Source organism: Falco rusticolus, chromosome 9 (genome assembly GCF_015220075.1).
Source record: "Falco rusticolus isolate bFalRus1 chromosome 9, bFalRus1.pri, whole genome shotgun sequence".
Classification (NCBI taxonomy): domain Eukaryota; kingdom Metazoa; phylum Chordata; class Aves; order Falconiformes; family Falconidae; genus Falco; species Falco rusticolus.
In genome coordinates, this window is record NC_051195.1 from 5,632,217 (window position 1) to 5,647,608 (window position 15,392).

The following is a 15,392-nucleotide window of genomic DNA, read 5'->3' on the forward strand; positions in this document are numbered from 1 at the left end:
GACATGGAGATGCCAGGTGCAGCAAATGGTTGTGTATCCTTCTCCCACAGAAGTACTACATTCTATTTTTAGCAGAATTTTACCCTAGCCCTTTTCAAACGGTAAGTGTATGGTATTTACACAAGGTAAGACAACCTGTAAAATGCAGAGTCCTCATATTATCAACAATCGTTTTGCAGCACCATGTGCTCACAGGGGCACAAACCCCACCGGGCCCCAGTGGGTTGGTGCCAGCCCAGCAAGGAAACGGCAGCACCCAAAATGGAGCCATTGAAATGAAATGCAGGCTTGAAAGGCAGCAACTGTACCATCTGCTCCTACAGGAGTACAGTGCTAGGAAACTGTTCTAGATCTGAAAACCAGAGATCTCGTTTGTTCTTAAACCGAACTGAGACCAAATTTTAGCTTATAAACATTTCTTCTTGAAGCCTTTGGGAACAATTAATGCAGTAACAACAGTGCCATATTCAATATGCACTCAACATATGTTCAATATATGTTCAATAAGCATGTCTGTTGGTCAGATGCAGATTTTTGCTGCTGGTCTGTAATAAAGTTAATTGACTACGCCGGTTTCTGAAAGGACAGGACTGATTTGCCTCTATCCATGATTGCGTGCACAGCTGTAGTCTCCACTGCTCCTCACGGCTGTCCACATTCCGCATGCCAGTGCAACAGGGACAAAATTTGCCATGAAATGGAAAACCATTTCATCCCCCAGAAGCACTCTACAAGCCATCCTCAATCAAGGACTTCTCTCGTTTTGTTCAAGTTAAAAGACAACTCTGAGCTGCCACATTCTGTTTGGTTTCTTGAAGCTCACGATTATTTTAAGCAGCTCGATGTCAGAAGTACAAGTACAGGATTTGCATTTGATTACATTTGCCTAAATCTATCATAGCATGAAGCTTTTGGTGAGCTGGGGAAGAAAAGACCTCAGAGTCACCCCTGAGAACTTGAGGAGCTCACTGGACCCGATTCTCCCCAGCTGCCTCCGCAGAATCCCAATGAGCTCCCACCTCCCTGCACACCATCAGGGCCACGCCACGGCTCAGCACCAACCCGTTTCATCACCTCTACTCCTATGCAAAGCAAAAGGATTTCTACTAGCTAAATAGCTTCAGAGATTTGCCTCAGGGATTTTTAGAGACTTTTTTTTTTTCCAAAAAAAACTTACATCACTGCCTGAGGAACTGCTCAAAAATAGCATGCCTGGCTTTTGATTATATCTGTTGCTGCAGCTCCCCAAAATACCTTCTTTGTGTCATTGTTTAAACCACACTCAGTCATCAGGCCACAAAACAGTCACACTGGAAGAGGTAGGCTGCAGCTTTTAAATTATGTCCCTTCAAAGATGCACCATGTTTTAAGTTCAAAATATTTTAAGCTTAAGAACAGCTAGCTGCAAAGAGCTTCTATAAATAAAGCTGCACAATAGGTATTCAACAAAATAACGCTTTCTCCTCCTTCCACAGAGCCAGTTGAGGAAACTTTAAGTTGAAGAATCTAAGAGAAACAGAGTTGTGTGATATCCTCCCAGCAGATAGGTGATTCTTGTGTCATAAAAATAAACCTATGAAGTTACCATCTAAACCAACAAAATGAAAGGTAATTCATACCTCTTAGGCTTTCACGATAATTCTTCATTGTGCTATATTTAATCAGTGTTTTACTCTCTTCATTTTGAACTCAAAGTTTTGCTCTGTAATACTGACAGAACAACATTTAGACTCTTCTTTCCAAATTGTCTGTATAGCCCATATAACATATACAGTAAATATATATATACCTGTAATATAACAGAAACTGACAAAAAAATATCTCTATTTTCATGTCCTACTTGTGTTTGTAACTGCGTTGTCAAACTGGTTTGATGGAGCAATTCTGTGTCCTCTTTTATTTAAATGGTGGAAAAACTCTGCACATGTTTAGCTCCCTTTTAAATGAGCTACCTTTGTTTACTTGGTCTCTTCCTTGGATGAGGTGGGCATAAGCGTTTGAAGTAAAGAGAAATGTCTGTTCTCTTTTATTCATTGTATGAGCTTCCATTCTAAAGAACATCTCAAGTCCATGGACAGTCAGTTGTGGTGCCTGAGCTCCAGCCCAAGGCTTTGTTTTGCTAGTATTTAATAATCCCCAAAAGATTCTGATGCAGTACTCCTAATTTTCAGCTGCACCCCTCCATAAGCAGCAGTATAATCAAGAACTGTCTTAACTGTAACCCAAATGCTGCTGCATTTGTTATAAGAAGCAATCATGCTGGTGGTTAACAAAGAAAGCTCGATACCAGAAAAATGTTCCTTATCACAGCCTGGGATCTGGGAGAGGGCATAAAGCCTGGAAGCACATACCAGGACTATGCTACAAGGTCTACATTACATATATCCTGGAAAAATTAGGTCCTGTGTTCTGTATTCCTTAGTGAAAATACGGATGGTCTCTCTTGCATAGGATACTTCTCTTAAGACTACAGTCCTACTTTCAAACAGTAAGAAAAGATTTTCCCAGAACAACAGGATATCCTGTGAAAAGGAAATTACATATTTCAGCCAGTTCTATTCATAATGTCTCTTCTCTGAGAAATACAGGGAATACACAGAACAACAAAAAAAATAATGCTGCTGCAAAGTTCACGGTGTAAAACAGATTGCCAAACTGTGATATGCCGTGAGAATTGGCACCGACGCAAGGCTGCACAAGGAGCAGCCACCATGGATCCAGCTGTGGGCAGGCTCTCACGAAAGGAAGAGCCCTTTGTATCATCTACAATATTATTTTGATGCTCCAGCCAAGGATGAAGCAGGATGAAATTGTTACTGAAACCTCGGAATGAAGAACTTATCAACACCAATGTGATGTAGATAAGCAGACACTTCTTTATTAACGGCCCGGTGCGTGAGTGAGTCCTCTCACGACCAAAGCACACCAAGTTTCAAAATCATATAGCTTATATAGAACTCGTTCATACATATTCATTAAATATTCATGCATAAACACAGTATTTCCCGAAAATCATTAACATACTCTCCTCCCATATCCGATTCTGCGCAGTAAAGGTTAGAAAGGTCTGGAAATGGGTCTGGGGTATTATTTGGGTAGGTGGTCCATGAGTTGGTGGTCGTGATCTCCCCCTGCCGGAATTATTTTTTACTTAAGGTAACTGTTTCTTGGCAGGTAACTACGAGTTGCTTCACTCGACTCTCCCCAGTTCCCATTAATTCTACATTTTGACACTTTAGTACATTCTCCTAGGTTACATATAAACAATTATCTTGAATCTTAAGTCTGTTATCTAAGTTCTAAACATTCCTACTAGGTGATTCTGACCAATTCCTCCGGCCTTGCTACGGGGCTGTACAGAGGATTCCATAGCAGCTGTTGCTGTACAAATACAAGTTTCATTAAAAGATTTCTTATAACTCTATATTCCTATTAAAATAACTCTATAAAATCAAATGTGTTTCTATGAAATCAAATGTGGTTAATTAATTCTAACTAATAAAAAATCTGTAACAAGATGGCACTCATGGCTTTCAGAGATAGAGAACTCATTTGCTGGCCCCAGCTCATAATGTTGTGGAGATGGAGCGCTCAAGTGCGAAGTCTGAATCTCCAGGACCAGTCTGTGGGGCAGCGATGAAGGGAAAGCTACAGGAAAGAACATACATTCATGCTTCTCTTTGGCCAGCTTGGGAGATTAGTGGGAGCTTGTCTTTCTAACACATCATATTGTTCCATCTGTACCCTTTGGGTTTTGTACATAACAAGCAAAAAAGTGTAGATTGTAGCAGCTACAAAATGATTAGGTGATAGTAACAGACTATCAAATTACCAGAAATATTCTTTCAGTCCACTCTTTCATCTCCCTTCTCAAAAGATAGCCAGTAAACAGTAAATATAGCACATACAGATGGGGTTGAGAAGCAGGGAGAACCAAGAAATGCAAGAATCATACCAGACCAATACAATTTGGCAATGCTGCATCAGCTTGTGGAGCAGGAGCACTTCCACTCTCACCCGGCAACTCTGAGGTCTTGCCCAGCCCATTCCATAACTCTCTCGAGGAAATACTGAACGGAGTCACTAGGGCTGACTTTTCTTCACCTTTGGCCTTGCAGAAATCCAGCCTCGCAACTGACATTACCTTTTTTGTAAAGCGCAGATGTTTACAATTTTAAGTCCTCCCCCATTTCACAATGAAAAGTTGCCTTTTTGTCACTGTAGCTAGAAGGCACTCAATAAGCAAGAATGAGATTTCTTTGGTCCACTGCCTCTCCTCACTGTCTGCCCTCTTTGGGCACCACAGCCACTGAAGTGAGGTTATCCCACTTGCCACCTGGAAACTTGATTCTTTAAAAAATAGTTTGCAACAGAGCTGTGCCCTTCAGCTGCATCAGGGACCCTGCCACCTGTCTCGGGTTCTTCTGGTATTTACACTACAGCAGTATAATCGGTGCGAGAGTGCACTCTGGTTTCATTTCACAGGAATGAAAGGGATATCTGATACATAAAAGAAATTTATATGCAGGGCTCTGACAGAAGGACTGAGGTCAGCAGCAACACTTCCTGTGGAGGGCTACAAGGGAGCAAATCTGGAACCAGTATGTGCCAAGGGAGCTCCCCAGAGCTTTAGCAGAGTTACTTCACTTAAAGTCCAATCTATATAGAATTTTTATTTAGCATATAGCCTGCTTCAGAAAAAAAACCACACCCAAAACCCCATGCCTAACCACTTCATGGAGCACCAATCTATTGGTGTGCAATACGGACAGTTGGAAGAGGAACACGAGTGTGGTATTTTGAAGTTTTGAAGCCAGGAGCTGGAGTTGCATTACTGAGAAGTTCACTTATAAAGAAGTATTTTAAATTTGCATTATTAGTGAAACATGTTCCAGATTAACTGAGGTTTCTCATACCTGTCAGCAGTATCACTGATGTCCAGCTAGCACTCCATAAACTCATCCTTCTCACTGGTACTCCAAAAACTCTATCCACTAATTGTTTTGTCTCTATGTACCTTTGTTTTATTGACATCATACCAGAGGCAATAATTTCGTTCTCATGGAGTATTTGGAAATACAACATATTGGGAGGAAAAAAGTCAGATAATCTTACAACATGCACACAACAACAAATCCAAGCTGTGGTGCTCCGTCACCACCCAAGACTGCTTGGAGGGTAATGAAACAAAAGCAAGGACTCCAAAGCGTTATTGGAGAGCTGTTGTTTACAGGTTGCCCTCTAATTGTAGTGTCAGGATGTTTGGAAACCTACGGACATTAAGGACTGTTCTCAGATGATAAGCAATTCCTACCTGATCAATTTTAACTGGCAGTAACTTCTAAAGTCTTTTCCTGAGATACAGTTGTAACTCCCTGAGGGGGACAAGACAGAAATGGGTATTTTGTCTTTTTTCCATCTCATCTTTAGATCCACACATTCTTTACAACTGGCTAGAGCTGCAGTTCAAGGGGGAAATAGCTGTCCAAGTACATCCATCATCTCTGGGCCACAGAAAACCACACTTGAGTTACCTGCAGATCTGTTTCCCTGGGCCTTAAGAATAAACGGACAAATAAGAATGCACAAGGCACATGCATCTGTTACCAGAAGGACATCAAGCAATGCCTGGTTCCCGTACTGAGATTTCTGTGCATCAGAAGCACTAGCAGGGCTCTGAGACAAATGGGGAGTCCAAAGGTGTGGACCCACATGAGCAAGTGCTGGTATAAAAGCACTACCTGGGGCAACACCTAAAGGCAACGCACAGATTCCATCAGACGTGGCCCTCCAAAGCATCTGTAGCTGCTATAAAGTTAAGGTATAAATTTCACATGAGTATTTACCAAACAATTTATCATACACTGTGAGAAAAATCTAAATAAATAATAATAAAAAAAAGCTAACTTCTTATAACGTTCAGTTTAGTACTGAAGATGAATTTAGGTTTTCATTCTTGTAAACCCAGTTGGGAGATGAGCTGGAAATAAAAAGGAGTAAGTTCTGTAGTCTCACCTCCATCAATCGTTTTCAGAGATGATCCTCATAAAATCTACATGAATAATTTAGACAAGGATGCAGGACTGGCTGTCTATTTGTGGGGTCAATTTGTTTTGCATGTTACTTAAACAGGCACATATAGTGCACTGGCAAGAGCCACAAAGGCTGACAGATTTGAAAAGACAGTAACTTTAAGCTTTAGAGTTTCTGAAGCCAGAGAGGCAAGACACTCAGAGATGCACCTTAATTTCAGTCAAAGCTCTTTCACTGTGAACAGTCTGAATCCTTTCAGATTTCCTGGTCCATTTTCAATGGTTAAACTGATTTTTCCATAGTTTGTTTTTTTTAAAAAAAAAAAAAACAAACAAAAAAACCAAACCGAAACAAAAAACCGAACATTGAGGTAGGATGTTTCAGCAAAGCATCTCTCCAGATGAAGATGAATCCCACTCTCAGCTCTGACACTGAACAGCTGCACATACATAGAATCATCATAGAATCATGGAATGGTTTGGGTTGGAAGTGATCTTACAGATCGGATCGGATCGTCCCACCCCGTGCCCTGGGCAGGGCCCCCCCCCCCCCAGCCCAGGCTGCTCCCAGCCCCATCCAGCCTGGCCCTGAGCACTGCCGGGGATGGGGCACCCACAGCTTTGGTCTTGGTTCGTTCACTTCTGCATCCACCTTAGGCCGGGATCTCTTAATGGCACGAACGGCTTCTTGCTGTTCTGCGTGCAGAGTCCAGTGAGGGAAAAAATACTGCTCAGTACACTTTATATTTGAGGGCGTTTTCCTTCTGCTTATATACAATTCAGTAACTGACAGTCTCTCGTAATTCATCTTGTGGTATCGCCCATGTTGCAGTTACACAAATTCGTAACACAGATATACATACAATCTCTCCTCTTTTATTTTTTTCTTCAGACTCTTACAGATATAATTCTGGATAATAATTCAAAACCACCGTGAGAGCCCAAATGGTAATTCTTTTCCTGGAGATAAAGTTACCCATTTAGGCCAGCAGCCATTAGCTGACCCGAGGGCCTACTCACAAGCACCAAGAATATTCCATAGCTACAACAAAAGGTCATTTTTATTCATCCCAGCACTAGTTTAAGATAATATCAAAGATGCATCAACTTTGTGTGCTATTATTTTTGCAAAGTTATTTGCCTACTCAGTGAATTCCAACTAACATGACATTCCGCAATAATTAGCTTCTCTTAACACGATGACTGTTAGCTATGTCGTTCTTTACCTACATGTTTTGAATATGAAACATCCTTACAGATTTTAAATTTTAATATTAAATTTGTATAGCAACATAGAGAAAACAAGGATGCAACGGTAGGCTATTTTAGGTATTCAAGATTAATATTTGGTGTCTGAATTAGTCTACCTATTCAAACGCAGCATCAAAACATGCAATATTAAAAAACAACACAAATATAAGGCATAAACCTCAGAAACGGTATTTCCCTTCTCTGATAAAATACACCATTGAAATGATAGACCTTCTCAAAAGAATTCAACAGCACAGACAACTCCGACAATGTTTTGCTCAGAGAACAGCAAAACCAGCAAACCTAGCCTACCACAGCTCAAGGGTGCGTGACTTTTCAGGGACCATTCACTGAAAATTATCTGCCTTGCTGCCTCTCACCCCATGGGGAATGTTCTCAGTGCTGAATCTGATGCTCATACTGAATCAGGAGCTGGGGGAGGTACTAACATGTCACTTAGATGTCACCAGACTCCATTTACAAGACAGTTCCTTTAGGGACATATTTCTGACCATTAACTATTAATGGATTTCTCTCACAGTGTTGTAAGGGTATTCAGTGACAAGATCATCTATGCTATGATTAAATAAATTCACAGCAAACCTATACTGTGAGGAGACAAACCGCAAAATGGGTCACAAGAAGGGGATGCTGAGAAGGAAACAGTTGGATCACCAGCCTTGTCTTCAGCTCACATCCTGCTCCTGCTGGCATGATAACTTTGTCTCACTGGAACATTACCACTGCTTTGTGCACACATGATGAGAATCCAGCCTTGCACATAAAATAAAATAACGTTTGGTACCCCCAGGATAGCCACAGGAAAACCAGAGCGTACCAGTCTCTGAGGGTCTGCTCCAATGAAATGCAAAATGCCCTAGACTACACCAGAAGTCAATGGGAATTCACAGCGTTCTAGTGACAAGTCTATACTAAGCAAATACATCACCTTATGGAGGAATACTTTTGTCTGCTATCTGGTATGTATGGCATATGTACAGAATATGGATCATATGTGTACCAGAAAAGGCAATTACACCTTGCGCTACCTTACTCACCTGCAATGCAATGTTGGTGCCCTGTTTCATAGGTTTCTGACTTGCAAAGTCTGATCATCATAACAAAATGTAATTTCATCACAGGATTATTTCAGCTTAATAATGCTGGAGAATAATTGTAGTCTTACTTTGTAGCACTCACCATTGCTGGCCTATAGATCTTCTCTCTATTTTTGCTTTAAAACTGGATATGGCTCAATGAGAAATAGGTACAACTCCAGCTTCTTTAATCACAGCAATTTAAAAACATTTTATAGAAGAAATCCCTTAACTGGAATGAAGATAATTTCCTAGGTATCTTCATTCTTTATCCTGTTGTCTTTCCGATGCATTAAACCCCTAATAGAAAGAATACTGTAGGACAGAAAAACAGATAGCATTTTTTTCAAAAAGGTTTTTGTGAAAGAACATATCAAAGCTGGTTTTAACAGAATTATGTTTTGCATTTATGGGTTTCTGCAGCAAAAGTAATATTCCACAAAACCATCCACAGCTTCTTCCTCAGCAGAGGTATTCTGCTTGACATAAGAGCAGGATAAATGTCACACGTTCATTTTATGGCCTGAGCTACAATGCACCAGCGAAGCATCCTTTGCAATTCTCACTTAAGAATAAAGCTTTTAAAGGAAATAAATCCCATTCCACTGAAACGACGAAGACCTACTTTAGTGCAATGCAATTACACAAGAACTCATATTGACACTGATGTGTGCAGAAAGCAGGGCAGGCATGCCTCTCCAGAGAAGGATTTTAATATTATTTCAGCACAAACATTCCTACAAGAGCCATGGCAAACATGGCTCCCCAGAAAAATAACCGCTATTACATGAAGGTGATACTTCCTGGCCCACAAGTGATGTGTCATGACAGACACAACATTTCATTTAGGGACACAAGGGAGGAATTCATGCTGCACCGTGCGCAGAAGCAGCCAGAGTCGTTTCCCTCCTTTGTGCAGCTTTCTGCTTCTCCTCCACGCCAAGGGTGTAACATCCTCTGCTGCCCCAGCCCATCTCAGGCAGTTCAGCTGAAGTGTTAATGATTTGCACCAGTGTAAATTTGGTGTGAATGGGTAAATATGGCTCAGTTATGTACTGCTGATGTAACGTTACTGAGCGACTTCATTGCTTTTCCAGTAACATTTGTCCTCCAACATCAAGTCCTTGGACAGCTTAGTGTCTGAGCTGAGATACAAGAATTTGGATTTTCTTTTTTTATGTAGGTGAGATAACAAAAATAAAGTGCTATGGCTTCCCTTTTCAAATCATTCTGTAGGACTTCAGCAATGGAAAATAGTATCTTGTATGTTATCCAAACCACACAGATAAGTTTGGAAATGTATATTCTAGAATAGATTGTGAAAAGAAACTTATGAATCCTTTAAACATTAATCACTTACTATAAAAAGGCCATTTTTTCCTTACACGGTGGTTATATTTCAAGAACAGGATTAGAACTGCAGTGGAGGAGAATTAAAAGAGCATAATCATCTTAAAAATAATGTTGACTTTTGGTTTTTAGCCTATTGTATTGTAAGTAATCTTCCTACCATAACTGATATGGGAAGAAGGAATTATTTTTTCCTGCTTTTTCTGCTTTTTTTCTGCAGCAATTTTGAGAGCATTTTGTGCAGAAGCCAAATTCACACTCCCCCAACAAAAGCCATTTCCTGCTTTCACACAGCAACCAAAAAGAAATGTCTCAAGCTGTGGGAAACCACATCTGAAGGAAAAAAGACTGTGGGATATAACATAACATACTTGCAGCAGCACTTAAAACTAAAATAATTTTTCTAACTGATTAGCAAGAAGTTCCCCATATTGCTTTAAATCATGTTAAATTTATCCTTTTTATTCCTTCTCCTGAGATCTATCAGGGTATGTTTTTCAACACTACTGATAAAAATGAATAATGAAATGAACCCTCATCCTTTCTGGCCAGCCTGCTTTCCCTTTTACTGGCTTCAATCTGAATAATGAAAACATTTACGCTACAGAAACAGGACTCAGAATTGAAGATTTTTTTTTTTAATCCCTATGCTCTTTTCAGGCAGATGCTTTATTCTCAGAGGAACAACAAGAAAATACCACTTAATTAAAGGCACTCATCTTCAGACATCACAACAGCAAATACAGTAATGTGTCCCTGAATCACCAGAGGCTGCTAAATATTCAAACACATAAATCTCTTAAGAGATGAGAAGAAACAGTAAAGATGCAGGATACCCCAATATCCAAGGCAGAAAATATTTACCACAAATATAGTTATAACCAGTTAACACATAATAATCCCAGTCACCCTTTGTTCACCCTAGTAGGTAGGGATTGGTATTCGAATCAGCAGTTGATGTTGAAGTATTTCATGCCCATGGCAATATCTTTGCTCTGCCTTTAGCACCAAGCTCTAAAGTTTTAATCCAGGAAACAACATCCTGCTATCTATTTTCTCAGAAAGCACCCAGGTGCCTGTGCTCACTGCTATACAGCACCACGCAATGGCTTCAAGGGAAAACAATCAATAATTCATTGGGAGTCAGAGCCATAGGTTTGAAACGGCTTTGTTTATTGGAACTACCTTTTAAATGTAACAAGGCTTTCCAGAGCCACATCTCTGCTCTGCCACAAAGCTCAAAAGCCGGAGCTGCGGACAGAACAGCAACTGTGAAGGCCAAAGATGAATATACGACACCCGTAATCCCTGGGGGACCAGTTTATCTTGAGAGGCATGGAGATTTGTGAAAATAGTGAGATGTGGAAATAAGACCGTGCCCCTGTAATGCTTATGGTCCTGCCTTTCACAAAGGAGATAAGGACTACATGGAGGGGGAGAAGAAGGGAGGCAGGGCATCCCTTTGATAAAAGGGAACGATGGAAGAAAAGAGTCCCTCCGCACCCAACCTGCTCCGTATTCTGCCAGTTTTACTCCTGCACAGCCTGTGCAGGCTTTACACAGAACCTCACTAACCCCTTATTCCTCTACTTCAGCGCATGAAGGGGCTGCATGGATAGAAACATGGCCAGGAAGCAAGAGCAGCGAAGGACCAAAAAAGTCTCAGCCTCAACAACAGCAAAAAAATCTCTCATTGGGCTATAATAATTGCATCTCCTGACTTGGGGGTGGGTGTGATCCTCCTGCTGAGGTTTCTCACTGACTTCAGCAGAGCTGCGGCTTTACCTCTCCCGCAGACGCACTGTGCTGCTCCAGCTCTCAAACTGTGCCTTTCGGTGGGTGCTGCGTGAACGCCCAGCTCAGGGAAGTGCCGACTCAGCACAACAGCGTCCTGGAAAAAGCAATCCCTGATTTGCAATGGCACCTCACCAGCTGGCAGCCAGCTGTACTGCCCACAGCTCTGCCAGGTGAGGAACAACAGCACTGAACCTTCCCTACCCAGGCTCCTGCTTTGGAAGGGGACACTCCTGCACTCGGGAAGTTAAACAAAGGGATTCAAATTCCTTGCTTAGCCTCCTCCTCCTTTAGCAACCAAACCCTTTTCCAGCACAACACTGGACTCATTTCTAATGAGAGCAATGAACTGTTATTAACAAGACCAATAAATGCAAGGTTTCTATGCTGAAGGAAACCAAAACCGAAAAGCAGGAGCTCATGTGATTCTAACTACTACTAGGTTTCACATACAATCTGGTCCATATTTAGCCCTAGAAACAAGCTTATTTTGTTTAGGAAAACCCTGTCTTGTACATCTGAACATAATTCTATGGATTCTGTTTAATCAAAATAAAATAAACTTGAAACGAAAAGCCCCAGATCTTCCCAAAGTCTACTCTTTATCCCAACAGAACCAATGGCCCCAGTTCTTCCCCCGGAAAGCAAAAGGCTTTCCAAGCACCCATTCATCTCTTTAATCAGTCCTCCTAGCAGAGGGAGAGGAGCTGTGGCAAACAGTACTGTGTGGAAGCAACAAACAAAATTAATAGAGCTCTACAATTACCCTGAGGTCTGTTTCAGAGATATCTACAGTTGCTTAAACCAAAATTCAGTTCACACGCTATACGTTTAGACAGTCTACGTTGCAAACTCCACTTTGGTTTCAAGAGCTAAGGAGGGATGTTACTGTCTTGTCTAGTATCACCATCAATGAAGGCTCTCAGGCCAAAATGTGCCTTAAAAGAAACCTTTGAAACCTAAGACTGGTGGAAAAAGGAAACTAATTCAATTTTTTTCCCATTGAGCTGGCTCTCTGACGCTAACGGGAGTACAAAATGTGAAATCCAGTCTGCTACTATATTCAGATGCCTTTAAGGATCTAAAGGGAAAGGATACCTTTTTTTCTTACAAGGTTTTCCATAGTAAAACCAGTATTTGTTTGTTTATTACAGCAAACACGCCCACTTCCTCAAAGAAAATGCAAACTATATTGAAATTCAGCTATAATTAGAACTCTGCCTTTTGCCACAGAAAAGCCTGCGTATCTGGACTAAATAAGAAGTCTGTTACATAGCTAAATCCTTACAAAGCATTAGACATGGACAAGGGAGCGGTATCTATGACATCAGTAAAATACAAAAACTCTCTACGGGTGTAAAGTCTTAAAACAAAGGAAATGTGTTTATAATAGACAGAACCACTTTTCTATGTACTATAATCATGTTAGAGAAACATTAAAAGCACCCAGACTATTACGTCTTCAAACACACAGGACTGAAAAGCATCTTTGATTTAAATTTAACAAGCAGTTATTTTGACTGCTGGGTCAAGCAAAGCAAAAAGCAAAAGCAGACAGGGAAACAGCTCTGACTGTAAGTGACAGCCACAATGCATGTGCAGGAACACCTTTTCATTCATGTTTTTACTACCTCACATCAGTTTGTATTTTCCAATTTGCCCGTATGTCATAATACATAATAGATGACAGCAGCGCCATTATGCATGGCATAGGGCACACCATTCAGTATAGAGAGCTTTATAACATACACATATTTTCCAGATATGTGGCCTGCCTTGCTAATGGAATGGTGAGTGATTCTGGGGTCTTTTTATTTTGTTTTCAAGTTTAAACATGACCTGCCTACTTCTAGTGACAGATGTAGCAGTTGATGTAATAACTCTCATATCAAAGGAAACGCTGTCATTGACTTCAGAGATGCGATCCTTTGGACTCAAATGAGGGAGGCTGGAATAAAAGACAGGGGTGCTTGACAGAAGAATTTTCTTGTTACTTCTGGTCCATTTTCTCTCAGAGTAAAACACCCCCCACATCTTCCAGCAATTCACCCTGTTCAGCAGACAAGTCTAGTAGATAGAGTATGCCCTACTTACTGATGACTGTCAATAAGAGGAAGAAGAAAACAAATTTACGTAGAATGCTGACAATAGGCAGTACTATCTGTCAAGGGATTAACTCAGACGAAACACCAATTCAGTAACAGAAGCCTCCCATCCTCCCAAGGTCCACATTATTTCCAATTATTTATATATATTTATATATATATATATATCTCCCACTCTTCCATGTATATATACATCAACATGACTTTCCTATGTATGAGCATATAAAACTACGCAAATATTTTACCAGCCTGGTTTCTTTCAGACTTTTAAGAATGATTCAGACCTTTAGGTCTGGGAGATAGAAAAGTAAAAAACTTGGTAGCAAGCAAGGGCTGCAGTTTTGTACGTATGCACAAATAACTTTTATATATACATGTGTGCACACACATGCACACACAGAACAGCTGCTCACATCTCATGCACAAGGTGGAGTTAACCCAGTTTAAATTTCTCTGAGTCTTTCCAGCAATCAAACAACAAATGAAAAGACCATGGAGCAGAAGAAATATTGAAAAACAACGCACAAGGGCACCAGCATCTTGGCCTGCTACCAACGATCAGTAACATTCAATTTCTTTCTTGGAGCCTGATCCAGCTCCCACTGAAGTCAGTGGGCATTTCACCATCAACTTCAGTAGGAGCTGGCTCAGTCTTCAGTCATTTTCCTCTTGGATTGGCAAGGGATGAAAATGTTAGAGATGCAGCATAGAGCTCCTGATGGGAGGAAATAACACATCATCAGCCCTCTGGCTGATGAAGAAATGGGCACTGAATGTAAATCCTGCCCAGTTGCTGCAAGGACAGCAAACATAATGCTCCACAAAAGGAAGGTGTGGTTCATGTTCAGGAGAAAGGAACCCTTTCCACCAGAGAAAAAAAATTTATTCATTCAGAGATGACATCTGGTGAAAAGCTACCAACACTTGAAAACCTAGCAACATTTCCAGCTTTCAAATACTTAAAAAGTATTTCCAAGAGATAGAAATATATTGCTACTAAAAAGAAAAACACTGATATATAGGTGATAGCACTTGGCAAGCTGAATTCTGTTCACATCCTCAGCAGGACAAAACTGGTGGCTCTGCGTAGCACAAACAGTGCATGCAAGGAAACAGTCACAAGTGCACCAGATGTGAGCATGTATGCACCTGAACAATTTCACGCACACTAAACATCATCATACTGTCATTTGCTTTTATTTCAACCGAGTCAGTCCTATTATCTGATTGAAATGTGCACTTGATTTAGCTAAATCTGTGACCACCAGGGTGCCTGCTGCAATTTGCAAAGCACATGACAGTGCTTATAATGTCAACAGCAAGGTCTGAACCACACTACTTTTATCTGCTGTTAACTTTTATTGTCACGGGCTTCCCTTGGGCTTTCCCTTTTTTATCATTCAAAATTGACTTTTCTTTTTTTCTTTAAATAAAAGGACAGTTGCCAACTGCCAGTGGCTGAGTCGCTAACAGTCCACAATGAACAACAGAATACCCCAGACTGTCAGTATCAATATGGGGTTTATTACAAATACTTTTATCCTGGCTGAAACAAATTTACATTAAAATTTGGAATTTGGCATACACATGCAAAGAGAGCATACTTAGTCATTGATACACTCTAAAATCTTAACCTAGACCCCTTTCCAGCATCAATTCTACCATTAATTCCTTTCTATGACTTTCCCTAGTGTTCAGCAAAGAAGTCCATTATAGGACACTTTGGAGGAACTCCTAAACCAGCAGCTACTTAAAGAATTTGT

The 15,392-nt window shown here is 40.7% G+C and overlaps 1 protein-coding gene across 2 annotated transcripts in view; it reads right to left on the reverse strand.

The window, feature by feature from the left end:
• Positions 1-15,392, reverse strand: part of TACC2 (transforming acidic coiled-coil containing protein 2) — a 129,622-nt gene that overhangs the window by 44,980 nt on the left and 69,250 nt on the right. The gene's annotated exons all lie outside the window — the stretch shown is intronic.